The sequence below is a fragment of the Arachis hypogaea genome, chromosome 20 (genome assembly GCF_003086295.3).
Source record: "Arachis hypogaea cultivar Tifrunner chromosome 20, arahy.Tifrunner.gnm2.J5K5, whole genome shotgun sequence".
NCBI lineage: Eukaryota > Viridiplantae > Streptophyta > Magnoliopsida > Fabales > Fabaceae > Arachis > Arachis hypogaea.
In genome coordinates this window covers 38348689-38359277 of record NC_092055.1, presented here as the reverse complement: position 1 = coordinate 38359277, position 10589 = coordinate 38348689, and the positions used below count along the sequence as shown (strand labels likewise).

The following is a 10589-nucleotide window of genomic DNA, read 5'->3' as shown; positions in this document are numbered from 1 at the left end:
AGATTTATTTTGTACGGATGACATTTTACATCTCATATTGTATCTTCTACAGCATGAGTCTCTAAACCCCATAGGTGGGGGTGAGGAGCTCTGCTGTGTCTCAATGGATTAATGCAATTACTCTTGTTTTCTATTCGATCACGCTTGATTCTGTCCTAAGTTACTCACTCGTATTTCAATGTAAAGAATATGATGATCCGTGACACTCATCATCATTCTCAAATTTATAAATGCATGCTTGACAACCACTCTCGTTCTATCTGAGCTCAACGTAGTCATTGGGCGACAGCTTGAGTGCGTATCTCTTGGGTTTCTAATCCACGAGTTTGACTTGCATCTCCTGACAACAGAGCATTCAAACCCATGAGATCAGAACCTTCGTGGTAGAGGGTAGAACCAATTGGCAGCATTCCTGAGATTCGAAAAGTCTAAACCTTGTCTGTGCTATTCCGAGTAGGATCTGGGACGGGATGACTATGACGAGCTTCAAACTCACGAATGTTGGGCGCAGTGACAGTATGCAAAAGGATAGAGAGATCCTATTCCGACACAAGTGAGAACCAACAGATGATTAGTCGTGCGGTAGCTGTGCCTGGTATTTTTCATCCGAGACGAGAGATCCGACAGTTGATTAGCCATACAGAAACCGTACCTGGACCCTTTTCACTGAGAGGACGGATGGTAGCCATTGACAACGGTGATCCACCAACATACATCTTGCCATGGAAGAAAGCCATGCGTGTTTGGAGAAGAAGACAGTAGGAAAGCAGAGATTCATATGACAGAGCATCTCTGGAACCTCAACCTGTTCCTCATTACTGAATCACAAGTATCATTTATTTCATGTTATTTACTTTTTATAAATAAAATCATTCATATCATTTGAATCTCCTGACTAAGATTTACAGGATAATCTTAGCTTGCTTCAAGCCGGCAATTTCCGTGGGATCGATCCTTACTCACGTAAGGTATTACTTAGACGACCCAGTGCACTTGCTGGTTAGTTGTACCAGAGTTGTGAAAAGTGTGATCACAATTCCGTGCACCACTTATATGGTATCTTTTTTGTTATATGCCATATGAACCAATGGTGGCAAGAATGGGGAAAAGCTTCTTAATTGCACCAAACATAGACTTGCATTGGTCTGTGATGATGCCTTGTGGTGCAGTTCCCATGCACTTCAGCTATTGTGTGAACACCCAATTGAAACTTGGGATCTCCTTGCTGCCTAGCAGAGCACAGCCTAGCAAAGTAGACTTACCACAGTGGTTCACACCGATGAAAGCGGTGAACGGCAATCCATGCCTAAAGGAAGAACAACCACATTTAGAAACATCTAAATAATACAAAATAACAAAATAATTACATAACGTGAATGTAAATATATTTTACCGGTTCATGCTATATGTGGTATCAAATGACACGACGTCTCCATAGTATTCATAAGACGCCTAGCACCTTGCATCCACCCAAACTACACTTGTAAACTTGTAATCGTCATCCACATTCACTACGTAAAAGAAGTTTGGATTTATCTCCTTCATTCGGATGAAGTAATTCAGCATCTCCTTGACATCTGCGTTGACATTTGTGGATCGGAGTCTTGATGAAATGTAATTCATGACGTCCTTCTCTGAGAAGCTGATGCGCGAGCATCCTCTCAATCTTTTCCTAGTGAATTTGCACTTAAATTGCTAAGTTTAATAAAGATTTGATGTATTTTAGCCATTATGGATGCTACTTTGAGTTGTGTGTAATTCTGTTAATTTCAAGCAGCATTTTGGACAAATCTGACAAGAGTTGGAGTCAAAGACAGAGAAAGGAGGATTTGCTGCCACCTCCACGCCAAACTTGATCATTGCCAAGTTTGGCGTGGGCATAGAGAGTTCCAAGAATCAATGCTGCCTCTTCCATGCCGAACTTGAAATTCTTCGAGTTCGGCGCCAACATGAATTCTCCAAAGGAAGCGTGTGCGAACAACTCCACGCCGAACTTGAGTTTTCTCAAGTTCGGCGTCAACTCAAGGAAAGCAAGAGAAAGCAACGCTGCCTCCTCCACGCCGAACTTGAAGTTCTTCAAGTTCGGCGTCAACCTTAATGAGTCAAGTGGTTCCCAATTCATCTACAGGCATACGTGAATCAATTAAATTAATTTTGGTTTAAACTTTTATTAGTTTTATAATTAGGAAAAGATATTATTTAGTTTTAGAAAATATATTTTACATTTATTAAGATTAAATATAAAAGGGAAAAGAATCAGCCCTTCGGGCTCATCTCTTCTCTTCTACCTCATTTCGCAATTGACAGTTTTACAGAATCCTAATTTTCTCTCTGAACCATGAGCAGCTAAACCTCCACTGTTAAGGTTAGGAGCTCTGTCTATTGTATGGATTGATACTATTATTTTTCTATTTTAATTCATGTACTGATTTATATTTCAAGAATTATTTTCGTTCTTTATCTTATGAATCTGGGTGGAACGAAAGTATGACCTTGGTTCTAATTGAGTTCTTGTATAACTTGGAGAGGCTCTTTACTTGAACAATAGCTTGAAAACATATTCTCCTAAATTACTAATTATCTGGACTTAATGGGATATGTGACATATAATCCTCTTATATTTGGGTAATTAGGATTTCTGTCGCATATAAACTAGAATTGAACTTCACCCTCTAATTGGAATTAAGTGACCAAGGAATTGGCGGTTGTTGAATTTTAGAAGAGACTAAAAAGGTCTAAGGAATTAGGGTTAGTCACATATAATTTGCCATGAATTGAATCTTTCATGATTAAAATAGTTAGTAAGAAAAGTCAATCCGGAAGATAGATATCTCTGAAGGCTTAACTGTTTCTCCATATAGATTTCACAACTTGTTTACTGCTTGCTTTTCTGATATTCTGAATTTATTGTTCAATGCAATTGAAACCCAAACACTCTTTTCTACTTGTCTAACTAAGTAAATCACTTAACCATTGTTGCTTAGCACATCAATTCTCGTGGGATCGACCCTTATTCACTTGAGGTACTACTTGCTACGACCCGGTGCACTTGTCGGTTAGTTTGTGTACTTTAAATTCCGTACCAGAAGCTCAGGTTCGAAGGTCCACCAACCTCATTAGCCAATGCTAGAAAGGTCTTGTTGGGTCGAATGCCCGCCTCATCATTAACCTCAATGATGCACTTCGCATGTATTGTCAACTCCCTGTTCTCGTGGTAGTGCACCGCCTTTCTAGTGGAACACGGGTGCAAGTGATTTAGTTCAACCTTCAACATGACCCAATCTTGCTTTTCCTTGTCAAACTATGCATATATTCTTACTCTGCACCACACAGCTGCAATCGTGTTCTTCCGTGTGGGTGCTTTGACACGAGACCCATGGAAACCCTCCCGATTGCAATGAATAGATTGGTTGATCAGTTGCTTGATGAGCAGATATTTTATACGCTTTTTGACATCATTTTCATATAGTTTTTATTTAGTTTTTATTTAGTTTTTGTTAAGTTTTTATAGGTTTTAGTGTTAAATTCATATTTTTAGATTCTACTATGAGTTTTTATGCTTTTGGACAATTTCAGGTATTTTCTGGCTGAAATTGAGGAGCTGAAGCAGAAGTCTGATTCAGAGACTGAGAAAGCACTGCAGATGCTGTCCGGATTTGACCTGCCTGCATCCAGAAGAGCTTTTCTGGAGCTACAGAAGTCCAAATAGAGTGCTCTCGACGGCTATGGAAAGATGACTTTTAGAGCTTTCCAGGAATATATAATAGTCCATACTTGGCTTCAGATTAGAAGGCCTAAAACTGGCGTCCAACGCCAGCTTCATGTCCCCTTCCAGGCGTCCAGCGCCCAAAGAGCAGAGACCAATGTACAAACGCCCAGAGAGGACTCTCCAGCTGGCGTTCCATGCCAAGGAGCCTCATAGCACGTGGATCTCATCAAAGCTCAGCCCAAACACTCACCAAGTCGGCTCCAGAAGTGAATTTTAGCACTAAATAGACTATCTTACCCTTACTAGTCATCTGTTTAGTATTTAAAGTGTATTTTACAGACCTCTTAGGGAAGGACGCATACTATTCAGCCTATTTTTGTTTTACATTGTATTTTCCTTTCAGTATGAGTTTCTAAACCTCCTAGTTTGAGGGGAGGAGCCCTGCTGAGTCCTATGAAGTAATAAAAGTACTACTGTTTCTCTTCGATCCGTGTTTGATTAATTCTAAAATGTATATTCGTTCTTCATCGTGGCGAATAGGATGATCTAACCAATTAGCTCTGTTCGTCATGTTAAGACGAACGTGCCTGACAAACACCCGCGTCTACTTGGGTCAGAATACGTCTTTCACCGGACAAGGACGACCAACAGCTTGAATATACATCTCTCAGACGGCTAATCCACGACTTCGTTGGGGACTTCTTGAGACATCAGTTTAGCCAATTTTCGGGGAGATTAGGGTCTCTGTGGTAGAGTCTAGAACCCAAAGATGCAACATTCTCTGATCTGGAAGATCCGACCTTGTCTATAGCATTTTGAGTAGGATCATAAAGGAGAATAGACTGTACGCGCTTCACCCTCAAGTAGAGATGGATCCACACTAAACCTGGGGTTCAGATCCGGAGGAGTATTGGCAGCTGCTCAAACCAGTGTCAATCACATACAGCCTGCCATTGAAGAAATCACTCATAAGAAAAGAGAGCAATAGTACCAGAGTTAATTCAGAAAGGCAAAGCAACTCCAACACTCAACTCTATTCCTATCATTTAATCTAATTGGTTTTACCCCTTTCACACATTACTCTTACAACTCTATATATGACATATAATCATTCAAAGTTTACATAACAATCTTCTGATTTCGCCTGACTAAGACCTGCAAGATAACCATAGCTTGCTTCAAACCACAATCCTCGTGGGATCAACTCTGACTCGCTCAGGTATTACTTGGACGACCCAGTGCACTTGTTCATACTGCCTGTACAGAAGTGTGGTGTTTGCGTACATGCACCAAATTTTTGGCGCCGTTGCCGGGGATTGTTGAGTTTGGACAAACTGACGGATTGTCTTGCTCCCTAGAGCAGGTAAATTTTATTTTTATTTGAGTCTTTTAATTTTTGTTTTCTTCTTCAAAATTTTTCAAAAAAAAATTTTAAAAAATATTTTCAAAAATATTTTTCTTTTCATTGTTCAATTTGTGTTCTTATTAAGTCTTTTTGTTTTCTTCTTCTCAATTTTTTCAAAAATTTTAAGAAAGCTCTTTAAAAATATTTTTTATTTTTGTGTTCAATTGGTTAGAGCGTTGTGCTTATGTTGTTGGTAACTTTTCGCTTCTTTGAGTTTCAGTATTTATTAATTACAGCAATTTTCAATCTTTTGGTATCTTCCTTTCAAAAACTTTTCAAAAATGATTTTTCTTTGTTTAAATCTTGTGTCAAGTTTTTAATTTGGTGTTTTTTTGTTAATTTTCTTCAAATTTTCGAAAGTTCTTTTTTGGTTTTCTAAAAATTTTAAGTTTGGTGTTCTTGTTATGTTCTTGTGTTCTTTGAGTCTTTAAATTTTGTTCTTTGTGCTCTTGTGAGTCTTCAAAGTGTTCTTGAGTCTTGTTTATGTTTTGATCTTAAAATTTTTAAGTTTGGTGTCCCCTTGTGTTTCCCTCCAAATTTTCGAAAATAAAGGGGTGCTAGATCTAAAAATTTTAAGTCTTGAGTCTTTTACTTGTTTTTCTCTTTCATCAATAAATTCAAAAAATAAAAAAAAAATATCTTTTCTAACTTAATTTTAACAATATTTTCGAAAATATTAAATAAAAATTCAGATTTCAATTTTAAATTTTTATCTTATCATATCTTAGTTGTCAAGTTTTCAAAAATCAAAATTTTTTCAAAAATAAAAATCATATCTTTTTCAAAATCAAATTTCAAAATCCTATCTTTTTCTAATTTCAAATTTTGATTTCAAAACCTTTCTTATCTTATCTTCTATTTTATTTTAAATTAAAAATCTTTTCTTAATTAATATCCTATCTTCTCTCTCTTCTTTTTCAAAACCACTTAACTAACTCTTCTATCCTTAATTTTCGAAAATAATATCTTCTTCTCTCTCTCTTCTTTTTCAAAACTACCTAACTAACTCTCATCTCTCTTAATTTTCGAAAACCTTTTCCTCTCCTCTCTCTTCTATTTTCAAAAATTTAACATTTAAATTTTAAATTCTTTTTAAATTAATTAACTAATTTTCGAAAATTAATTAAATAAATAAAATAAAAACAAAAACTTTTTAATTCTTATTTACTTCTTCTCCCTTCACATCTAATCATTCGAATTCTACTTCTCTCTCTTCTTCCATCTTCACTTCTTTACCTTCTTTTCTTTCTTCTTCACATCTAACTGGAAGCTCTTTGATCCAAGTGGCACAAAAAGCTTTCTTCTTTTATTTCTTTTCTTTCTTCTTCTTCTTTCACATCTCACTTTAAGGAGGAGCTTCTTGTCTATTGGAGGTCTCTTTCTTTTCTTTCTTTTTCTTGTCTTCTTGTTTATAACCAGGAACATGGATAAAGAACTCCTCCTGACTCCTGATCCTGAACCTGAGAAGACTCTGAGGAGGCGTTTACAATAAGCTAAAGCACAACACTCCGGAAGAGACCTTTCAGAAAGTTTTGAACAAGAACAAGGAGACATGGCCGAACCTCAAGAGGAGCCAAGAAAGGTCCTTGATGACTTCACCATGCCTGCCTCTGACTTTTATGGCAGAAGCATTGTTGTACCTGCCATTAGAGCTAACAATTTTGAGCTTAAGCCTCAGTTAATCTCTCTTCTGCACCAGAACTACAAATTCCATGGACTTCCAATGGAAGATCCACATCAGTTCTTAGCTAAACTCTTACATATTTGTGATACTGTAAAGACTAATGGAGTTAATCCTGTAGTCTACAAGATGGTGCTCTTTCCCTTTGCTTTAAGAGACAGACCTAAGTTCTAGTTGGATGCCCAACCTAGAGAGAGTCTTGACTTTTGGGAAAAGCTGGTTAATGCTTTTCTGGCTATGTTCTTTTCTCCTCAAAGGATGAGCAAGATTAGAGTTGAAATTCAACCTTTTAGACAAATAGAAGGTGAATCCCTCTATGAAGCTTGGGAGAGATACAAGCAGCTGATTTGGAGATGTCCTCCATACCTGCTCTCAAAGTGGTCCATCATAGGCGTGTTCTATGATGGCTTGTCTGAAATATCCAAAATCTCATTGGATAGCTCTGCAGGTAGATCACTCCACTTGAAAAAAATACCTGCAGAAGCAAGAGAACTCATTGAAATGGTTGCTAACAACCAGTTCATGTACACTTCTAAAAGAAACCATGTAAACCATGGAATCTCTCAGAAGAAAGGAGTTCATGAAGTTGAGACTCTGAATGCCATCCTGGCTCAGAATAAGATCCTGACCCAATAGGTCAACATGATCTCTCAACATCTGACTGGGATGCAAACTGCAGCTAGGAGTAATCATAAAGTTTCTCTCGAAGAAGAAGCTTATGATCCTGATCAGCCTACCATGGAGGAGGTGAATTACATGGGAGAGCTCTATGGAAACACTTACAATCCTTCATGGAGGAACCATCCTAACCTTTGATGGAAGGATCAATAGAAACCTCAGCAAGGTTTCAATAACAACCAAGGTGGTAGGAGCCAAAATAGGTTCCATAACAGACCACCATTCCCATCTTCTCAAGGGAATATGGAGACCCTAAGCAGAACCTTTCTAACTTAGCCATTCTAGACTCTAGCCTCACTAAGACCACCCACAGTTTCATTAATGAAACAAGGTCCTCCATTAGAAATTTGAAGGTACTGGTTGGTCAACTGAGCAAGAGGATCCCTGAGACTCCTCTTGACACTCTTCACAGTAACATTGAGGTGAATCCAAGAGAAGAATGCAAGGCCATAACCATGGAGGTTGAGGCCGAAATAGAGGAGATTGAGAAGGCGTTGAATGCCAGTGAAAAAGCCTTCACTTGGTGTTCAACACCCACAATGGCAGCAAGCCTGGCGTTAAACCCTAACGAGGAAGTCCTCACTGGGCATTTAACGCCCATCCTGGCAGAAAAGTTGGCGTTGAACGCCAGCTAGGGAACACTCAACGCCCAAACAAAAATGCTTTCTGGCGCTGAACGCCAGTGAGGAACCCCATATTGGGCATTCAACGCCTAACCAGGCAGCCATTCTGGCGTTGAACGCCAGTGAGGAACCCCTTACTGGGCATTCAACGCCCACTAGCCCAGGAAAGCTGGCGTTGAACGCTAGCAAGGACATCCCTACTGGGCATTCAATGCCCAGAATACTAGAGGGACTGGTGTTTAACGCCAGTCAGGGTGGATAGCAAGGGCATTCAACGCCCAATAAGCTGACAGAGCTGGCGTTGAACGCCAATGAAAACACACCCTTTGAGTGCTTAAAGCCTACTCAAGAACCCTCTAGCCCAGAACCAAAAGAAACCATAAAGACTATTGAGGTTCCTTTGAATGCACTTCTGCGGTGCATGAGTTTTGATGACTACTCATCCTCAAGTGAGGATGTAGAGACTAGGGAAGAGCAAGTTGCTCGATACCTAGGAGCTCTAATAAAGTTGAATGTCAAGCTATTTGGTACAAATCCTCAGGAGGAAGAACCTCCACTGCTCACTAAAGAACTCCATGCTTTGGTTCAACAAGAGCTACCTCAGAAGCTTCCAGATCCTGAACGCTTTCTAATTCCTTGCACCATAGGCACTATGACCTTTGAAAAGACTCTGTGTTACCTAGGGTCAAGTATTAACCTCATGCCACTCTCAGTAATGGAGAAGCTAGGCATCCTTGAAGTACAACCTGCACACATCTCATTAGAGATGGTAGACAAGATCATGAAGAAGCCATATGACTTAGTAGAGCATGTCTTGGTTATGGTTGAAAACCACTACGTCCCTGCAAACTTCATTGTCTTGGACATTAGAGAGGATGAGGATGATTGTGTCATCCTTGGAAGACCCTTCTTAGCTAATGCAAAAGCCTTGATTAATGTAGCTAAGGGAGAAATGATTTTCCAATTAGGAGAGAACTACATCTTATTCAAGATGTCCAATCCTAATTTTCCCTCTAATAAGAAAGAGACAACTGTACAACACCTAGTGTGCCATCCCTCTCTTTCTATGCAGAGCTTTACAGAGCCCCCAGATATCAATTCTAAGTTTGGTGTTGGGCAACCTTCAACAAGCTCTAAGCACAAAGGTACTACGAAGAAAGTACCTAAAAGCTGGAAGGACAAGAAAGTCCCAACTGAAGGCCTCTCACCTGGCATGAGAGTTGTCTTCACTAAGAATCTAGTCCTACAACATACAGTGAGTTGTGTCCTTTCTCTAGAGCATGTAGAGCTCATTCATGAGAGGACAGGAAGAAAATTCACTATTAGGGGCGAAAATCTAAGCCCATACTCTCCTCCATAAGGAGCTAAAGGTCAAGCTAGTGACTTTAAAAGAGCGCTTATTGGGAGGCAACCCAACTTTACTCAACTACATTTTTCATTTTTCTTTCAGTTGTTAGAGTCATGATTATGTGCATCAGTCAAGAGACAGAATTCACAGCAGTAAAAATAGAGCACTCTCGATGGAGTGTCAAAGTTAAAAATGCTAGTGAGGAAGCCCTCACTGGTCGTTCAACGCCCCAAGAGTGGAGCATTCTTGGCTATTCACACCATGGGCTGAGCTATAAAGTTCGGGTCGGACAAGGATGGAAGGACCGACCTCTTCAAAAGGTTGGCCCTGATGTGAGAAATTTTGTCGGTCTAGAATTTCACAATAAATTCTCGTTGCAAGTATAATTCTAAACCAACAATGAATCCTCACATCAAATTTGATATGGTTGTCACTAGTTCAACCCTAATAAAATAACCGAGAGTATTAATCCCGGGTCGTTCTCCCTAGTAATTACAATGAAGTGCTTTATTATTGGCTATAAAGGAATGTTTTGGGGTTTTTGTAATAAGGGGCAAGAAACATAAATGACAAGAAAGCAAAGGAACTCAAATAATGAAAAGGTCTTGGCAAGGGTTGATGGTTAAGGATCTTTATCCTTGTTACTAACCACAACATGATAATTGCAAGAATCAATCCCATTAAGTCATCCTCTAACAAGTGAAGAAAAGTCAAATGAGCTACATCAATCCTAATCCATAAGTCCTAGCCACCTCACTAATTAACTCAGTGGAAGCTAGAGTCAATGGACACCAATTATCAACTCTTGGACATTAGCAACTCAATTTCACCTAAGTTACCAACCCAAGCTAAGAACACAAAAATCTACTCTAACATCCTTCCAAGCATTTAATCAAATACTTGGAAGGCATAAGAGGAAGGCAAAATAATACTGCAAGGAATATAAATCTATAACTACTAATTGCAAGGAATTAACAATAACAAAGCAATTAAACAATAAAAGAAATCAAACCTAAATTGCATTAAAGGAAAATAGGAGGAATAAGAGTGCATCAACAATAAAGTAAACAAATACAAGAGTAGAATACGAATCTAAAAAAGCAAAGGTAAAGGAAAAAGAAATTAAAAATGAAAAGTAAATCAAA

General features: G+C 38.7%; 1 non-coding gene across 1 annotated transcript; it reads right to left on the bottom strand.

Moving 5' to 3' along the window:
* Positions 1–7059: 7059 nt before the first annotated feature.
* LOC112787734 (small nucleolar RNA R71) lies at positions 7060–7164 on the bottom strand. The gene has a single exon (XR_003195129.1). It is a non-coding gene; the product is annotated as a small nucleolar RNA R71 (small nucleolar RNA).
* Between the last annotated feature and the right edge of the window lie 3425 nt (positions 7165–10589).